Source organism: Triticum aestivum, chromosome 7A (assembly GCF_018294505.1).
Source record: "Triticum aestivum cultivar Chinese Spring chromosome 7A, IWGSC CS RefSeq v2.1, whole genome shotgun sequence".
Classification (NCBI taxonomy): Eukaryota; Viridiplantae; Streptophyta; class Magnoliopsida; order Poales; family Poaceae; genus Triticum; species Triticum aestivum.
This window is the reverse complement of record NC_057812.1, coordinates 694,513,821-694,532,560: the sequence shown is the minus strand read 5'-3', so window position 1 is coordinate 694,532,560 and position 18,740 is coordinate 694,513,821. Positions and strand designations below refer to the sequence as shown.

Below are 18,740 nucleotides of genomic sequence, written 5' to 3'. Positions count from 1 at the left end.
TGCTGCTGCATAAAATCATGGTACACAACAGGATTTCCACCAAAATTTACAGCAGGATTTTTATGAAGATTAACCGAAGGGTCAGCTATCTGTTTGTCCCCATGATCAAGAGGTTCGGATGGAGCAGTTTTAGAAAGAAGAATAACTTCAGATCGAAGAGGAACGTCGTCATTTGGATTGAGCGAGGCAAAAGGAAAAACTTCTTCATCAAAGATGACGTCTCGAGAGATATAAACACGGCCTTCTTTGACATCAAGAGACTTGAACCCTTTGTGGCGATTGCTATAGCCAAGAAAAACGCATTGATTAGAACGAAATTCTAGCTTCTTGGAATGAAAGGGTCGAAGATTCGGCCAACATGCACAAGCAAAGGTGCGTAGGGCGTGGTAGTTGTGTTTTTCTTGGAACAACTTTTCCAAGGGAGTGGGAGGACTGTCCACCACCCTCGAACATAGCCAACCGCTTTCAAAGCTGATCAGCTGCGAGTAAATCTCGCTCACCTTGATTTGCTGAGTTCGGGCACAGATCATGGAGACAAAGGACATGTAGTCGTAGTCGAGTCCCGCAAGGATTTCGGACACCATGTCGTTATCGGTGAGCGGCTTGCCCACCGATTCCATCTCGTCACTGAGCGCCTTCATGCGCTCGATGTACTCAGCCATTGTCGAGTTGCCCTTCTTGGCCGTGGATGTTGGGAAACATAGCATGAAATTTCAAAAAAATTCCTACGTTCACGCAAGATCTATCTAGGAGATGCATAGCAACGAGGGGGGGAGTGTGTCTACGTACCCTCGTAGCCCGAAAGCGGAAGCATTTGACAACGCGGTTGATGTAGTCAAACTTCTTCTAGCTCCGATCGATCAAGCACCGAACGTACGGCACCTCCGAGTTCTCCACACGTTCCACGCGATGACGTTCCTCACCTTTTGATCCAGCAAGGTGTCGAGGAAGTAGATGAGTTATGTCAACACGACGGCGTGGTGACGGTGATGGTGAAGTAATCTGCGCAGGGCTTCGCCTAAGCACCGCGAGAATATGACCGGGGATGTAAACTTTGGAGAGGGGTGCCGCACACGGCTAACAATTGACGTTGTGTCCTTGTGAGGTGTCCCCTCCCCACATATATAGGTGGAAGGGAGGAGAGGCAGCCAGGGGCGCCCTAGGGTTGACCGCCCCTAGGGACCCTGCCTTGTCCTGCGCCCCCTGATACGTCTCCAACGTATCTATATTTTTTGATTGTTCCATGCTGTTATATTATCAATCTTGGATGTTTTATAATCATTTTATAGTCATTTTATATCATTTTTTGGTACTAACCTATTGACATAGTGCCAAGTGCCAGTTGCTGTTTTTCCATGTTTTTACATCACAGAAAATCAATATCAGACGGAGTCCAAATGCCATGAAACTCCATGATGATTTTTATGGGCCACAGCGAATACAACGGGCCCTGGCTGCGCCTCGGGGGTGCTACGAGGGGGGCACAACCCACCAGGGCGCGCCAGGAGGCCCGGGCACGCCCTGGTGGGTTGTGCCCACCTCGGGTGCCCCCCGAACCGCCTCTTTGCTATATAAATACCCCAATATTCCAGAAACCCTAAAAGCGTCGACGAAATATTCATCCAGCCGCCATAGAGTCCAGAACCACCAGATCCAATCTAGACACCATCTCGGATGGGGTTCACCACCTCCATTGGTGCCTCTCCTATGATGCGTACGTGAGTAGTTCTTTGTATACCTTCGGGTCCTTAGTTAGTAGCTAGATGGCTTCCTCTCTCTCTCTTTCTCTCTCTCTCTCTCTCTCTTTCTCTCTGAATTCTCAATACAATGGTCTCTTGGAGATCCATATGATGTAACTCTTTTGCAGTGTGTTTGTTGGGATCTGATGAACTTTGAGTTTTGATCAGTTATATCTTTTTATATCCATGAAAGTTATTTGAGTTTCTTTTATCTCTTATATGCATGATTGCTTATAGCCTCGTATTTCTTCTCTGATATTTGGGTTTTGTTTGGCCAACTTGATCTATTTATCTTGCAGTGGGAAGATGTGCTTTGTAGTGGGTTCGATCTTACGGTGCTTGATCCCAGAGAAAGAAGGGGAAACGACACGTATGTATCGTTGCTACTAAGGATAAAACGATGGGGTCTATCTCTACATAGATAGATGTTGTCTACATCATGTCATCATTCTTATTGCATTACTCCATTTTTCCATGAACTTAATACACTAGATGCATGCTGGATAGCGGTCGATGTGTGGAGTAATAGTAGTAGATGCAGGCAAGAGTCGGTCTACTAATCTTGGACATGATGCCCATATAATGATCATTGCCTGGATATCGTCATGATTATTTGAAGTTCTATCAATTGCCCAATAGTAATTTGTTTACCCACCGTTTGCTATTTTTCTCGAGTGAAGCCACTAGTGAACCCTACGGCCCATGGGTCTTCTTTCTCATATATTTGCCTTTGCGATCTACTTTTTCCTTGCATTTATTTCCAGATCTATTAAACCAAAAATGCAAAAATACCTTTCTGCATTTCATTTCTATTTATTTTATTAGGCGTTTGATCTATCAATTTATTACAACCTATTCCCATCCGCACGCCGTTTCTGGCACCGTTACCCGAAAGGGATTGACAACCCCTTTAACACGTAGGGTTGCGAGTGGTTGTTATTTGTGTGCAGGGGCTGTTTACGTTGTGCTTCTTGGTTCTCCTACTGGTTCGATAACCTTGGTTTCATATCTGAGGGAAATACCTACCGCTGCTGTGCTGCATCATCCCTTCCTCTTTGGGGAAATACCGATGTAGCTTCAAGAGACATCAATAGGAATTTTTGGTGCCGTTGCCGGGGAGGATCTTCAACGTATACCAGGTTCCTAATCACAAATCTCATCTCCTCACAATGTACATTATTTGCTAGTTGCCTCTCATTTTCCTCCCCACTTCACAGAAATTTGCCGTTTTATTCGCCTCTCTTTTCCATTCGCCGTTTTCTCGTCAGATCTATCCTTTGTTTGCAATCACGAGTGATTTCGGTATGGCACCCACAGATGATGGCCTAACTCCTAAAATTGGATGTATGGGCAATCTGGATACTAAAACTTTTATCTTGGGGCAAGGGAACATTATGGGAAAAGAACGTATCCAAGAATTTTTCAATTGTGTTGGGAATCTAAGTCTTGATGATGCTCCTATACTTAAAAATACTAGATTTTATGAGGATGCTATTTCAGCACTAGTTCTGAAACTTGAAAGTAAATTTATTCGTACCCATCCTACTTTGCAAAGATTGTTTTTTGAGCTTCCCGACATAAAGAATCCTAGGGCCAAAAAGTTGTCCACTCTCGTTCTTATGAATGAGTTTGACTACATAATACGTGAAGCTAGGGAAATCTTTGATTTGTATGGTATGAACCGTGAAAAACCCGTGATAGATGAAATTCTTTAAAATAGTGACTATGCACTAAGGCATTTGCTTGGGGATAATAAGATCTTTGATGAGTATCTTAAAAAGGCGGTCCCAGTTCTAGATATAATCCAACAAGTTTTTAATACTGTTAATCAACATTACTCTTGGATTGTTGCGGGAAATCAAAGGGGTTATGATGAAAACCAACTAAGGATTGCAAAAGTTTCCATGGATAATATGTTTATGTTGTGTTTACAAAAACCCATGATGAAAACACCTCTAAGAAAACTAAGAAGAAGGATGACAAAACTTAGATCCTTGCTTTATGCCTAGCTAAGGGCGTAAAACTATAGCGCTTGTTCGGAGGCAACCCAATGAATAAATTTTATTTTTGCTTTTTGCTTTCTGTTCTCGAGTATTAGCACAATTATGCTACTGTTATGATTGTGTTTTTTGTGTTTTAATTAGTGTTTGTCCCAAGTAGAACCAATAGGATCTTCTTGGGTAATAATTGTTTGATCTTGCTGAAAAAGACAGAAACTTTGTGCTCACGAAAACAATTCTCATTTTTTATCAGAAAGAGATTTTGCCCTGATTCGTTTTTCAGAAGATTAATATACAAATTAACCAGGTTGTCCTAGTATTTAAGAATTCTTGGAGTTTCATAAGTATTCGAACAAATCAGATTGCTACAGACTGTTCTGTTTTGACAGATTCTGTTTTCTTTGTGTTGTGTGCTTATTTTGATGGCTCTATGGTTTTCTTTGATGAGTTTTTTCAATAGAAAAGTTGGAATACAGTAGATATAATACAAAAACAAAATATGAATTGGTTTGATACAGCACTTATTGTAGTGATTTATTTTTCTTACACTAACGGATCTCACGAAGGTTATGTTGAGTTTTGTGTGATTGAAGTTTTCAAGCTTTGGGTCATTTTACGATGGATGAAGGAAGAATAGAAGATCCTAAGATTTGGGATGCCCCGACATCATAAGCTATTATCCAAAAATGAGCAACCAACTAAGCTTGGGGATGCCCCCAAGTGGCATCCCCGCTTTCTTCCAACGACTATCGGTATTCTACTCGAAACTATATTTTTATTCGTCACATGATATGTGTTTTGCTTGGAGCTTCTTGTATGATATGAGTATTTTCTTGTTTTATTTTTTGTTTTAAGTCATCAATCCTTGCTGGACACACTTATTTGCGAGAGCCAAAATTATGCCATGACTTATTAGAATTGCTCTCTATGCTTCACTTAAATTTTTATGAGCAATAGGACTTGCTCTAGTGCTTCACTTATATATTTTTGAGCACGATGTGCTTAGTATTTTTGAAGAAATGCTCTCTTGCTTCACTTAGATTTATTTGAGAGTTAGTAAAATTTTCAAGAAATTCTCTCTTGCTTCACTTAAATTATTTTGAGAGAGAGAAAGAAAAATTATGCTCTTGATCTTCACTTATATTTGTTTGAGCTTATGAAAAGCAACACATGAAAATTAGTCCCAAAGTGATAGATATCGAAGAAGGATATAATAAAAACTTTCATGAAGATCATTGTACAAAATAAACTTGATTCTTAGTAATAGTTTTGAGATATGATGATGTGATATGTGAGTTATGTTGATGAGTAATTATGCTTTAGTAAGAATATTGGTGTTAAGGTTTGTGATTCCCTATGCAAGTACGAAAGTCAATAGTCATGCAATGAAATTATATCCTACTTGTGGTGCATTATTTGGTGTTATTTATGCTTAATGCTTGCTTATGAGATTATACGTTTCTTGGTTGGTCGCTTCCCAATCTTTTGCTAGCCTTCATTTTGCACCAAGTATGATCTCTACTTGTGCATCCAAAACCCTTTAAATTAGTTTTGCCACATGATTCCACTATATCTACCTATATGCGGTATTCTTTTTCCGTTCTAAGCAAATTTGCATGTGCCATCTCTAATTTTCAAAATAAACCTCTCTTTTGTCTGTTTGTTTCGCTCGCTGAGCGGTGAGGGGTGGCTAATATTTTCCATGCTGGATGTGTTATTCTCACGATGAGTGTTTATTCACTTGTCATTGCACAAGAGTAAGGCAATGGTTTTAGGGATGCCCAGTCCCGAAATGCAAAAATGAATTTACTTTATGTTGTCAAATAATAAATTCCTTGGAAAGTGTTGGTATGGAGGGCAACCATGGATACGGCTAGCCATGGAAAGTGAAAGTATGATGGAAAAAGGAATAAACTTCATTTCCTGTTTGGGAACTGCCTATGGCATATCTAGCATGGAAAGTGTTGGGAACTCTAAGTCGTTTTCGTTGGTGGGATGGATACACCTCCCAAAATGTTTTTATCTCTAAGTTTTTTCGCTTTGAGCTCTGGCACCTCTACAAATCCCTACTTCCCTCTGCGAAGGGCCTTTCTTTTACTTTATGCAATTTTTATTTTTGAATCTTCATCTTCTCTTATAAAAGCACCAACTAGGAGGCAATATGATCGTACTTAAGTATTGGGTGTAGCTAATATTCGAGTGTGTTTCATGAATGGATCAATGGTTGAGCATGATGGGCTAGGGATAACTTATTTTAGCGTTGGTATTTTGAAAGACATGGTTGCTTGTTGATATGCTTGAGTATCTAAATTATTATGTCAAAACTAGACTATTGCTTTGAATCACATAAAAGTCCAATTGTCCATGCTATAAAGAAAAGAATATGATATGACATGATAGGCAGCATTCCACATCAAAAATTCTATTTTCATCACTTACTTACTCGAGGACGAGTAGGAGTTAAGCTTGGGGATGCTGATACGTCTCCAACGTATCTATAATTTTTGATTGTTCCATGCTGTTATATTATCAATCTTGGATGTTTTATAATCATTTTATAGTCATTTTATATCATTTTTTGGTACTAACCTATTGACATAGTGCCAAGTGCCAGTTGCAATTTTTTCCTTGTTTTTACATCACAGAAAATCAATATCAGACGGAGTCCAAATGCCACGAAACTACACGATGATTTTTTATGCGCCAGAAGGAACACAATGGGCCGTGGCTGCGCCTAGGGGGTGCACCAAGGGGGGCACAACCCACCAGGGCACGCCAGGAGGCCCACGCGCGCCTTGGTGGGTTGTGCCCACCTCAGGTGCCCCCCGGACCGCCTCTTTGCTCTATAAATACCCCAATATTCCATAAACCCTAAAAGCGTCGATGAAATATTCATCCAGCCGCCGTAGAGTCCAGAACCACCAGATCCAATCTAGACACCATCTCAGATGGGGTTCACCACCTCCATTGGTGCCTCTCCGATGATGCGTGAGTAGTTCTTTGTAGACCTTTGGGTCTGTAGTTAGTAGCTAGATGGCTTCCTCTCTCTCTCTCTCTGAATTCTCAATACAATGGTCTCTTGGAGATCCATATGATGAAACTCTTTTGCAGTGTGTTTGTTGGGATCTGATGAACTTTGAGTTTTGATCAGTTATATCTTTTTATGTCCATGAAAGTTATTTCAGTTTCTTTGATCTCTTATATGCATGATTGCTTATAGCCTCGTATTTGTAGTGGGTTCGATCTTAAAGTGCTCGATCCCAATGGCAGAAAGGGAAACGACATGTATGTATCGTTGCTACTAAGGATAAAAATGTTGGGGTCTATCTCTACATAGACAGATCTTGTCTACATCATGTTATCGTTCTTATTGCATTACTCCGTTTTTCCATGAACTTAATACACTAGATGCATCCTGGATAGCGGTCGATGTGTGGAGTAATAGTACACTACAAAAAAATACACTTCCGTGATGATACGTGTTTGTCACAGTAGGTCGCGTTTTCTGTCATGCATGTACATCCATGACGATTTTATGACAGAATCAAGATAGTCATACATGTGCTATCGTAGAAGTGTTCCATGACATTACCAAAATTATCATCACGGAAGTGTCCACTTCCATGACGATAAATCGCGTGTCACAGAAGTGCTTTCGTCATGGGTGACCGACACGTGGAATCCACCGTAACGAAACGTCGTTAAGCTGTCGGGTCGGGTTTTGGATCCGATAAGCCGTTAACAGCCCCAACCAATGGGGATTTTCCACATGTAAAATCATCATTGGCTAGAGGAAACACGTGTCGGCTCAAACCTAGGATAGATGTCATCCACTCATTGGACAGAAGGCGCCTATGATACGTCGACACATGGCACGGTCCAACAGAGGCCCATTCCTGTGAAAAGGCCGGCCCATTTGACTTGGTCAAAAGGTGACAGGCCGGCCCATGGAAAGCCTGTTAACGGCCTGTTCGCATATAGCCCATTTACAGCCCGCTAACCCAAGGCCCGTTACACCCTATTCGAATTAGGCCCAGTAGTGTCATCTGGGCCATCCAATATGATTCCAGCCCGTTTACACTTCTGGCCCATGTATGGCCCATGACGTCTTTCGGCCCATATGAGGCCCTATGTAACTCTTAGCCTATTAACGACCCGTGGTGAAACTGGCCCGTAATGAACAGTGTATCACTTTACACCCATTAGCGACCTGTGGTGAAACTGGCCCGTAAAGAACAGTGTATCACTTTATACCCATTAACGGCCCGTTATTCCGTTGGGCCGTTTCCAGCCCATGTTATCTTTCGGCCTTCTCAGAGCCCATTTATTCTTGGGCTATTTTCCAGCATTCGTTTACTTACGGCTCGTTACTGTCATTTTCTGCTTGTGGGCCAAATTCAGCCCGTGGTTACAGTTGGCCCATTTGTGGTCCGTTAATACGTTGGGCCGTTTTCATTGCGTCATCAAATATGGCCTATTAACGATGGCCCGTTATGGTCAGCCCATGAACAGACGATTCCAACTCTAGCCCGTTTACGGCCAGAATATGGTCTGTTTGGCCCATGCTTGGCCAATCGATCATACGGCCCGTATAAGGCCCATTGATGATACGGCCCGTAGAAGGCCCATTGTTTCTACGGCCCGTAGAAGGCCCACTATTTCTACGGCCCGTAGAAGGCCCACTGTTTCTACGGCTCGTAGAAGACCCACTGTTTATACGGCCCGTAGAAGGCCCACTGTTTCTACGGCCCGTAGGAGGCCCAGTGTCACTACAGTAAATATTAGCCCATGGTTATTGTGGCCTAGTTTTAAAAAATAGGTTATTGCAGCCACTAGCAAACCGCAGAAAAAGAACTACACTGACTACAAGCAAACAAATAAACAAGACAACAAGGAAATGAATAAGCAAGCAACTTACACTAGGCTATCACGGCTAGTAAACATATTACATCCACTGGGCATCAAAGTTCGCCACCAGTGCAAATATAGGGAACACAACAGCATATAAACGCCGCAGCAAAACAAGTCCAGAACTGAAACCACTTCAGAAGAGCTCAAGAAACAATATCCTGGGTACCCATAATGCTGGCAAGATGCTTAGCAAGCTTATTAACTTTCTCTTGTTTGGCGCTTAAGTCCCCCAGCGCTTGCTGTTGCACCAGAAAGTATGCATCTGAATTCTGCAGGGACTTCCTCAATCCTTCGGCTTCCTGTCGCATAACATCTGATCGATGTCTTTCAACTTGAAGTTGAGACTCAAGAAGCCGAACTGATTCAGGCAACGAGTTCGCAGAGCTAGTGCCAGCAGTGGTAGCCAGTAACTCGAACACTACATCAAGACAGGACTTTGGGGTTGTCTCAGTGTCTTCAATATAGTTTTTATCAGCTTTCTTGGATTGTTTTGGCATGAAAATCCTAGTGATTGTGTACAAAAGCTTGGTAAGATTTATGGACGAATGTAATAATATCACTTATTATTTAAATATATTTATAACAAAATGCTCAGCCCCTTTTTATTTTTTGATAACATTGCTGGCCCAACCCAACATTATAATTAGAATCAGCCCAGCAAAATCGTGTATTTCGAGAAAGTGCAACTGGCCTGTAATTTTTTAGGAAATAAAATAAATGGGCTGCATGGACGCTACATTATTTGTTCACCCAGCCCAGCTAATGGCTGTAATTCAAAATAAAAACATCAAATTGACTGTAAATTCTACCATGCAAAAAAAGACTATAAATTCTGAAAAAATGGGTTGAATACGTGCCACATTTTTGGAGGCTGAAATGTGGGCCAATAGGTCGAAGCCAACGCAAGTCATTGTCAATTTAGTCAACAAATGATTCTGACATGTTAGCCGTTGGATTTACATCCAACGACCGGCATCCATCTTCAATCTCTCGTCTTCTTCCTCTAGCTCCGCCGGGACCACCTCCCGCCTCCTGTTGCTAGCGGCTCTACTTAGCACGCTTCGCTATGAAGCGCTACTCCACCATTTGCCAGGCCATCCCTCCACCCCTCCACACCTCCTATTCTTCTCCACCGACTGCCGAACCACACCACACTAGAACTAGCTAACCCTCGTACACCTCTTCGTCTACGACTCTACTCCTGCGTCTTCCCATCTCCGGCTCGTTGCTGTCCGGTGCCTCGCCGTCGCCCACCACCTTGGATGCGCTTGGCGCGGCATGGTCAACGTGGTCAACGAACGACACCATCGGAAGTAGACTGTGCGTGGAGAGGCTGACAGCTGGGTCCACAGCCGCACACAAGGAAATGCATCCTTATTATGCGCAAAATAATGATTCCTCCATCTGACATCTAGGACCCACCGGAAGGGCCTCTGTATTTCATGAAAATAACGTGCCCCCCGCTGACATGTCGGACCCACCAACTATCTTCGCATGCAAGGAAGTGCCTCCTTATTACGCACAAAAAAATGAATATTCCCCCTGCCAGGTGGAACCCAGCATAGTGGGAGGCTGACTTGTGGGCCTACCAAGTTGACGGGGATGGAGGGCTTTGTCAACTTAGTCAATATGAACGATTGTAGCTCCTGTTACCGTATGATGTTCATCCAACGGCCGTAGAGCTTCTTCAACCTCTGGTCTTCTTGCTCCAGCCGCCCAAACCAGCGCCGGTCGTGCCGCGTGCTCCTGCCTCCTGTGGCCGGCTGTGATGCCGTGGAGGGCTCACCGCCCCTACTACTCCCACCGCTGGCCAGGCCATCCCTCTACTCACCCACAACCCCTGTTATTCTACGGCGACAGCAGCCTCACACCGCAGTCGAACCAGTGAACCCTCGTACTCCTCTTCGCGTGGGCATCCACTGTTGCGTCTTCCCTGGCTCCGAGTCGTCCCCTTCCTAGTCCTCGCCGTTGCTACCTCTTGAGCTTGCGTTGGATTTCCCCGAAGAGGAAAGGATGATGCAGCAGAGTAGCGTAAGTATTTCCCTCAGTTTTTGACAACCAAGGTATCAATCTAGTAGGAGGCTACGCTCAAGTCCCTCGTACCTACAAAAAAACAATAGCTCAACGCAACCAATGCGATTAGGGGTTGTAAATCCCTTCACGGTCACTTATGAGAGTGAGATCCGATAGAGAGGATACATAATATTTTTGGTATTTTTGATATAGAGATGCAAAGTAAAAAGTAAAAGACAAAGTAAAAAGCAAAGAAAAATTAAAGTGATGGAGATTGATATGATGAGAACAGACCCAGGGGCCATAGGTTTCACTAGTGGCTTCTCTCAAGAGCATAAGTATTCTACGATGGGTGAACAAATTACTGTTGAGCAATTGATAGAATTGAGCATAGTTATGAGAATATCTAGGTATGATCATGTATTTAGGCATCACGTCCGAGACAAGTAGACCGACTCCTGCCTGCATCTACTACTATTACACCACTCATCGACCGCTATCCAGCATGCATCTAGAGTATTAAGTTAAAAATAGAGTAACGCTTTAAGCAAGATGACATGATGTAGAGAGATAAATTCATGCAATATGAAATAAACCCCATCTTGTTATCCTCGATAGCAACGATGCAATACGTGCCTTGCTGCCCCTTCTGTCACTAGGAAAGGACACCGCAAGATCGAACCCAAAGCTAAGCACTTCTCGCATGGCAAGAAAAACCAATCTAGTAGGCCAAACCAAACTGATAATTCGAAGAGACTTGCAAAGATAACTAATCATACATAAAAGAATTCAGAGAAGATTCAAATATTATTCATAGATAGACTTGATCATAAACCCACAATTCATCGGTCTCAACAAACACACCGCAAAAAGAAGACTACATCGCCTAGATCTCCACGAGAGAGGGGGAGAACATTGTATTGAGATCCAAAAAGAGAGAAGAAGCCATCTAGCTACTAACTATGGACCCGAAGGTCTGAGGTAAACTACTCACACTTCATCGGAGGGGCTATGATGATGTAGAAGCCCTCCGTGATGACGGCCCTCTCCGGCGGAGCTCCGGAACAGGCCCCAAGATGGGATCTCGTGGATACACAAAGTTGCGGCGGTGGAATTAGGTTTTTGGCTCTGTATCTGACCATTTGGGGGTACATAGGTATATATAGGAGGAAGGAGTACATCGTTGGAGCTCCGAGGGGCCCACGAGGCAGGGGGCGCGCCCTAAGGGAGGGGGCGCCCCCCACCCTCGTGACCGCCTCTTGGCTCTCTTGGAGTAGGGTCCAAGTCTCCTGTATCACGTTCGGTGAGAAAATCATGTTCCCGAAGGTTTCATTCCGTTTGGACTCCGTTTGATATTCCGTTTCTTCGAAACACCGAAATAGGCAAAAAACAACAATTCTGGGCCGGGCCTCCGGTTAATAGGTTAGTCCCAAAAATAATATAAAAGTGGAAAATAAAGCCCAATATAGTCCAAAACAGTAGATAATATAGCATGGAGCAATAAAAAATTATAGATACGTTGGAGACGTATCAGGCATCCCCAAGCTTAATTCCTGCTCCTCCTCGAGTAGGTAAATGATAAAAGGAGAATTTTTGATGCGGAGTGCTACTTGGCATAATTTGAATGCAAATCTTCTTAATTGTGGTATGAATATTCAGATTCGAAAGATTCAAGACAAAAGTTCATATTGACATAAAAATAATAATACTTCAAGCATACTAACAAAGCAATTATGTCTTCTCAAAATAACATGGCCAAGGAAAGTTATCCCTACAAAATCATATAGTCTGGCTATGCTCTATCTTCACCACACAAAGTATTTAAATCATGCACAACCCGATGACAAGCCAAGCAATTGTTTCATACTTTAACATTTTCAAAACTTTTTCGATCCTCACGCAATACATGAGCGTGAGCCATGGATATAGCACTATATGTGGAATAGAATGGTGGTTGTGGAGAAGACAAAAAGAGAGGAAGATAGTCTCACATCAACTAGGCGTATCAACGGGCTATGGAGATGCCCATCAATAGATATCAATGTGAGTGAGTAGGGATTGCCATGCAACGGATGCACTAGAGCTATAAGTATATGAAAGCTCAACAAAATAAACTAAGTGGGTGTGCATCCAACTTGCTTGCTCACGAAGATCTAGGGCAATTTGAGGAAGCCCATCATTGGAATATACAAGCCAAGTTCTATAATAAAAAATTCCCACTAGTATATGAAAGTGACAAAATGAAAGACTCTCTATCATGAAGATCATGGTGCTACTTTGAAGCACAAGTGTGGTAAAAGGATAGTAACATTGTCCCTTCTCTCATTTTCTCTCATTTTTTATTTGGGCCTTTTCTCTTCTTTTTTTGGCCTCTTTTTTTTTCATCCGGAGTCTCATCCCGACTTGTGGGGGAATCATAGTCTCCATCATTCTTTCCTCACTTGGGACAATGCTCTAAAGATTGATGATCATCACACTTTTATTTTTCTTACAACTCGACAATTACAACTCGATACTTAGAACAAAATATGACTCTATATGAATGCCTCCGGCGGTGTACCAGGATATGCAATGAATCAAGAGTGACATGTATGAAAGAATTATGAATGGTGGCTTTGCAACAAATACGATCAACTACATGATCACGCTAGCAATATGACAATGATGGAGCGTGTCATAATAAACGGAACTGTGGAAAGTTGCATGGAAATATATCTTGGAATGGCTATGGAAATGCCATGATAGGTAGGTATGGTGGCTGTTTTGAGGAAGGTATATGGTGGGTGTAAGATACCGGCAAAAAGTGCGCGGTATTAGAGAGGCTAGCAAGGGTGGAAGGGTGGAAAAAGTGCGTATAATCCATGGACTCAACATTAGTCATAAACAACTCATATACTTATTGCAAAAATCTAGAAGTTACCAAAGCAAAGTATTACGCGCATGCTCCTAGGGGGATAGATTGGTAGGAAAATACCATCGCTCGTCCCCGACCGCCACTCATAAGGAAGACAATCAATAAATAAATCATGCTCCGACTTCATCACATAACGGTTCAGCATACGTGCATGCTACGGGAATCACAAAGTTTAACACAAGTATTCTTTAAATTCACAACTACTCAACTAGCATGACTCTAATATCACCATCTTCATATCTCAAAACAGTTATCAAGCATCAATCTTTTCTTAGTATTCAACACACTCAAAAGAAAGTTTCACAAATCTTGAATACCAAGCATATTGTTATTAAGCAAATTACCATGCTATTAAGACTCTCAAAATAATCTAAGTGAAGCATGAGAGATCAATAGTTTCTTTAAAACAAATCCACCACTGTGCTCTAAAAGATCTAAGTGAAGCACATAGAGCAAAACTACATAGCTCAAAAGATATAAGTGAAGCACATAGAGTATTCTATCAAATTCCAATTCATGTATGGCTCTCTCAAAAGGTGTGTACAGCAAGGATGATTGTGACACACAAACAAACAGAGACACAAATAATACAAGACGCTCCAAGCAAAACACATATCATGTGGTGAATAAAAATATAGCTCCAAGTAAAATTACCGATGGAAGTAGACGAAAGAGGGGATGCCTTCCGGGGCATCCCCAAGCTTTGACTTTTTGGTGTCCTTGGATTATCTTGGGGGTGGCATGGGCATCCCCAAGCTTAGGATTTTGCCACTCCTTGTTCCATAATCCATCAAAAGATTTCACCCAAAACTTGAAAACTTCACAACACAAAACTCAATAGAAATCTCGTGAGCTCCGTTAGAGAAAGAAAACAAAAGACCACTTCAAGGTACTGTAATGAACTCATTCTTTATTTATATTGGTGTGAAACCTAATGTATTCCAACTTCTCTATGGATTATAAACTATTTTACTAGCCATAGATTCATCAAAATAAGCAAACAACACACGAAAAACAGAATCTGTCAAAAACAGAACAGTCCGTAGTAATCTGTAACTAACGCAAACTTCTGGACCTCCAAAAAATCTACCAAAATAGGAAGACCTAGATAATTTGTTTATAGATCAGCAACAATGGGAATCAGTATTTTATCACATTCTGTTGATTTTTAACAATTGTTTTCGTGAACAGAAAGTTTCTGGAAATTACAACAAGATCAAATAACTATCATCCAAGAAGATCCTATAGGTCTAACTTGGCACACACACTAATTAAAACACAAAACCACATCTAAACAGAAGGTAGATGGATTATTTATTCCTAAACAGAAGAAAAACACACAAAACTAAAAATAAAATTGGGTTGCCTCCGAACAAGCGCTATCGTTTAATGCCCCTGGCTAGGCATAAAAGCGAGGATAGATCTAGGTATTGCCATCTTTGGTAGGCAATCCATATGTGGCTTTCATGATAGTTTCATATGGCAATTTTATTTTCTTTCTAGGAAAGTGTTCCATGCCATTTTTTAATGGAAATTGGAATCTAATATTCCCTTCCTTTATATCAATAATCACACCAACCATTCTAAGGAAAGGTCTACCAAGAATAATAGGGCAAGAAGTATTGCAATCTATATCAAGAACAATAAAATCTACGGGCACATAATTCCTATTTGCAACAATAAGAACATCATTAATCCTTCCCATAGGTTTCTTAATAGTGGAATCCGCAAGATGCAAGTTTAGAGAGCAATCATCAAAATCACGGAAATCTAGCAAATCACACAAGGTTTTGGGGATAGTGGAGACATTAGCACCCAAATCACACAAAGCATAAAACTCATGATCTTTAATTTTAATCTTAATAGTTGGTTCCCACTCATCATAGAGTTTTCTAGGGATAGAAACTTTCAACTCAAGTTTTTCTTCATAAGATTGCATCAAGGCATCAACAATATGTTCGGTAAAGGCTTTCTTTTGACTATAAGCATGAGGAGAATTTAGCACGGATTGCAACAAGGAAATGCAATCAATTAAAGAGCAACTTTCATAATTAAATTCCTTGAAATCCAATATAGTGGGTTTAGCAACATCTAGTGTTTTATTTCTTTCAATCCCACTTTCATCAATTTCATCATAAAGATCTAAATACTCTGAATTTTTGGAATGCCTTCTAGGTAAAGGAAGATCATATTCAGTTTCATCAAGATTCATATTGCAAAACAAAGATTTGATAGGGGACACATCAATAACTTTTAGATCTTCATCTTGATTTTCATAGGAATTGGAAGAACACGCTTGAATAAAGGCATCTTTGGAAGAACGCATCCTAGCGGTTCTTTCCTTGCACTCATCAATGGAAATTCTCATGGCTTCGAGAGACTCATTGATATCATGCTTAGGAGGAATAGATCTAAGCTTTAAAGAATCAACCTCAAGAGAAATCCTATCAACATTCCTAGCCAAATCATCAACTTTAAGCAATTTCTCTTCAAGCAAAGCATTAAAATTCTTTTGTGAATTCATAAATTCTTTAACGCTATTCTCAAATTCAGAGGGCATCTTATTAAAATTTCCATAAGAGTTGTTGTAGGAATTTCCATAATTATTAGAAGGATTACTAGGATAAGGCCTAGGATTAAAATTCCCTCTATACGCGTTGCTACCAAAATTATCCCTACCAACAAAATTCACATCCAAAGATTCATTGTTATTCTCAATCAAAGTAGACAAAGGCATATCATTAGGATCAGAAGAAACACTCTTAGCAGCAAATAATTTCATAAGTTCATCCATCTTTCCACTCAAAACATTAATTTCTTCTATCGCATGCACTTTTTTATTAGAAGATCTTTCAGTATGCCATTGAGAATAATTAACCATAATATTATCTAGGAGTTTAGTAGCATCTCCTAAAGTGATGTCCATAAAAGTGCCTCCCGCGGCCGAATCTAAAAGATTTCTAGAAGCAAAATTCAATCCGGCATAAATTTTTTGTATAATCATCCACAAATTCAAACTATGAGTAGGGCAATTATGTATAATTAATTTCATTCTCTCCCAAGCTTGTGCAACATGTTCATAATCAAGTTGTTTAAAATTCATAATGTCGTTTCTAAGATAGATGATCTTAGCGGGAGGAAAATACTTAGAGAGAAATGCATCTTTGCACTTGTTCCAAGAATCAATGCTATTTTTAGGCAAAGACGAAAACCAAGCTTTAGCACGATCTCTAAGCGAAAAAGGAAATAGCTTCAATTTAACGACATCATTATCGACATCTTTTTTCTTTTGCATATCACATAAATCAATGAAGCTATTCAGATGAGTAGCAGCATCTTCACTAGGAAGGCTGGCGAATTGATCTTTCATAACAAGATTCAACAAAGCAATATTGATTTCACAAGATTCAGTATTGGCAAGAGGAGCAATCGGAGTGCTAAGGAAATCATTATTGTTGGTATTGGTGAAGTCACACAATTTGGTAGTATCTTGAGCCATCGCGACAAACAAGCAATCCAACACACAAGCAAACAAAAGGCAAGCGAGAAAAAGGCAAACGGAAAAAGAGAAGGAGAAGGAGATTGGGAAAGAGAGGGCGAATAAAACGGCAAGGATGAAGTGGGGGAGAGAAAAACGAGAGGAAAATGGCAACTAATGTAATGCGAGAGAGAGTGATTGTGATGGGTACTTGGTATGTTGACTTTTGCGTAGACTCCCCGGCAACGGCGCCAGAAATTCTTCTTGCTACCTCTTGAGCTTGCGTTAGATTTCCCCGAAGAGGAAAGGATGATGCATCAGAGTAGCATAAGTATTTCCCTCAGTTTTTGAAAACCAAGGTATCAATCCAGTAGGAGGCCACGCTCAAGTCCCTCATACCTACACAAAAACAATAGCTCAACGCAACCAACGCGATTACGGGTTGTCAATCCCTTCACGGTCACTTACGAGAGCGAGATCTGATAGAGATGATAGATAATTTTTTTGGTATTTTTGATATAGAGATGCAAAGTAAAAAGTAAAAGACAAAGTAAAAAGAAAAGCAAAATTAAAGTGATGGAGATTGATATGATGAGAATAGACCCGAGGGCCATAGGTTTCACTAGTGGCTTCTCTCAAGAGCATAAGTATTCTATGGTGGGTGAACAAATTATTGTTGAGCAATTGACAGAATTGAGCATAGTTATGAGAATATCTAGGTATGATCATGTATATAGGCATCACGTCCGAGACAAGTAGACCGACTCCTGCCTGCATCTACTACTATTACTCCACTCATCGACCGCTATCCAGCATGCATCTAGAGTATTAAGTTAAAAACAGAGTAACGCTTTAAGCAAGATGACATGATGTAGAGAGATAAATTCATGCAATATGAAATAAACCCCATCTTGTTATCCTCGATGGCAACGATGCAATACGTGCCTTGCTGCCCCTTCTGTCACTGGGAAAGGACACTGCAAGATCGAACCCAAAGCTAAGTGCTTCTCCCATGGCAAGAAAAAACCAATCTAGTAGGCCAAACCAAACTGATAATTCGAAGAGACTTGCAAAGATAACCAATCATACATAAAAGAATTCAGACAAGATTCAAATATTATTCATAGATAGACTTGATCATAAACCCACAATTCATCGATCTCAACAAACACACCGCAAAAAGAAGATTACATCGAATAGATCTCCACGAGAGAGGGGGAGAACATTGTATTGAGATCCAAAAAGAGAGAAGAACCATCTAGCTACTAACTATGGACCCGAAGGTCTGAGGTAAACTACTCACACTTCATTGGAGGGGCTATGATGATGTAGAAGCCCTCCGTGATGACGGCCCTCTCCGGCGGAGCTCCGGAACAGGCCCCAAGATGGGATCTCGTGGATACAGAAAGTTGCGGTGGTGGAATTAGGTTTTTGGCTCCGTATCTGATCGTTTGGGGGTACGTAGGTATATATAGGAGGAAGGAGTATGCCGGTGGAGCTCCGAGGGGCCCACGAGGCAGGGGGCGCGCCATAAGGGGGGGTGCCCCCCACCCTCGTGACCGCCTCTTGGCTTTCTTGGAGTAGGGTCCAAGTCTCCTGGATCACGTTTGGTGAGGAAATCACGTTCCCGAAGGTTTCATTCCGTTTGGACTCCGTTTGATATTTCATTTCTTCGAAACACTAAA

General features: G+C 41.3%; 1 pseudogene; it reads right to left on the bottom strand.

Moving 5' to 3' along the window:
• Positions 1–463: 463 nt before the first annotated feature.
• On the bottom strand, positions 464–602 carry LOC123155182 (uncharacterized; annotated as a pseudogene).
• Positions 603–18,740: the final 18,138 nt, after the last annotated feature.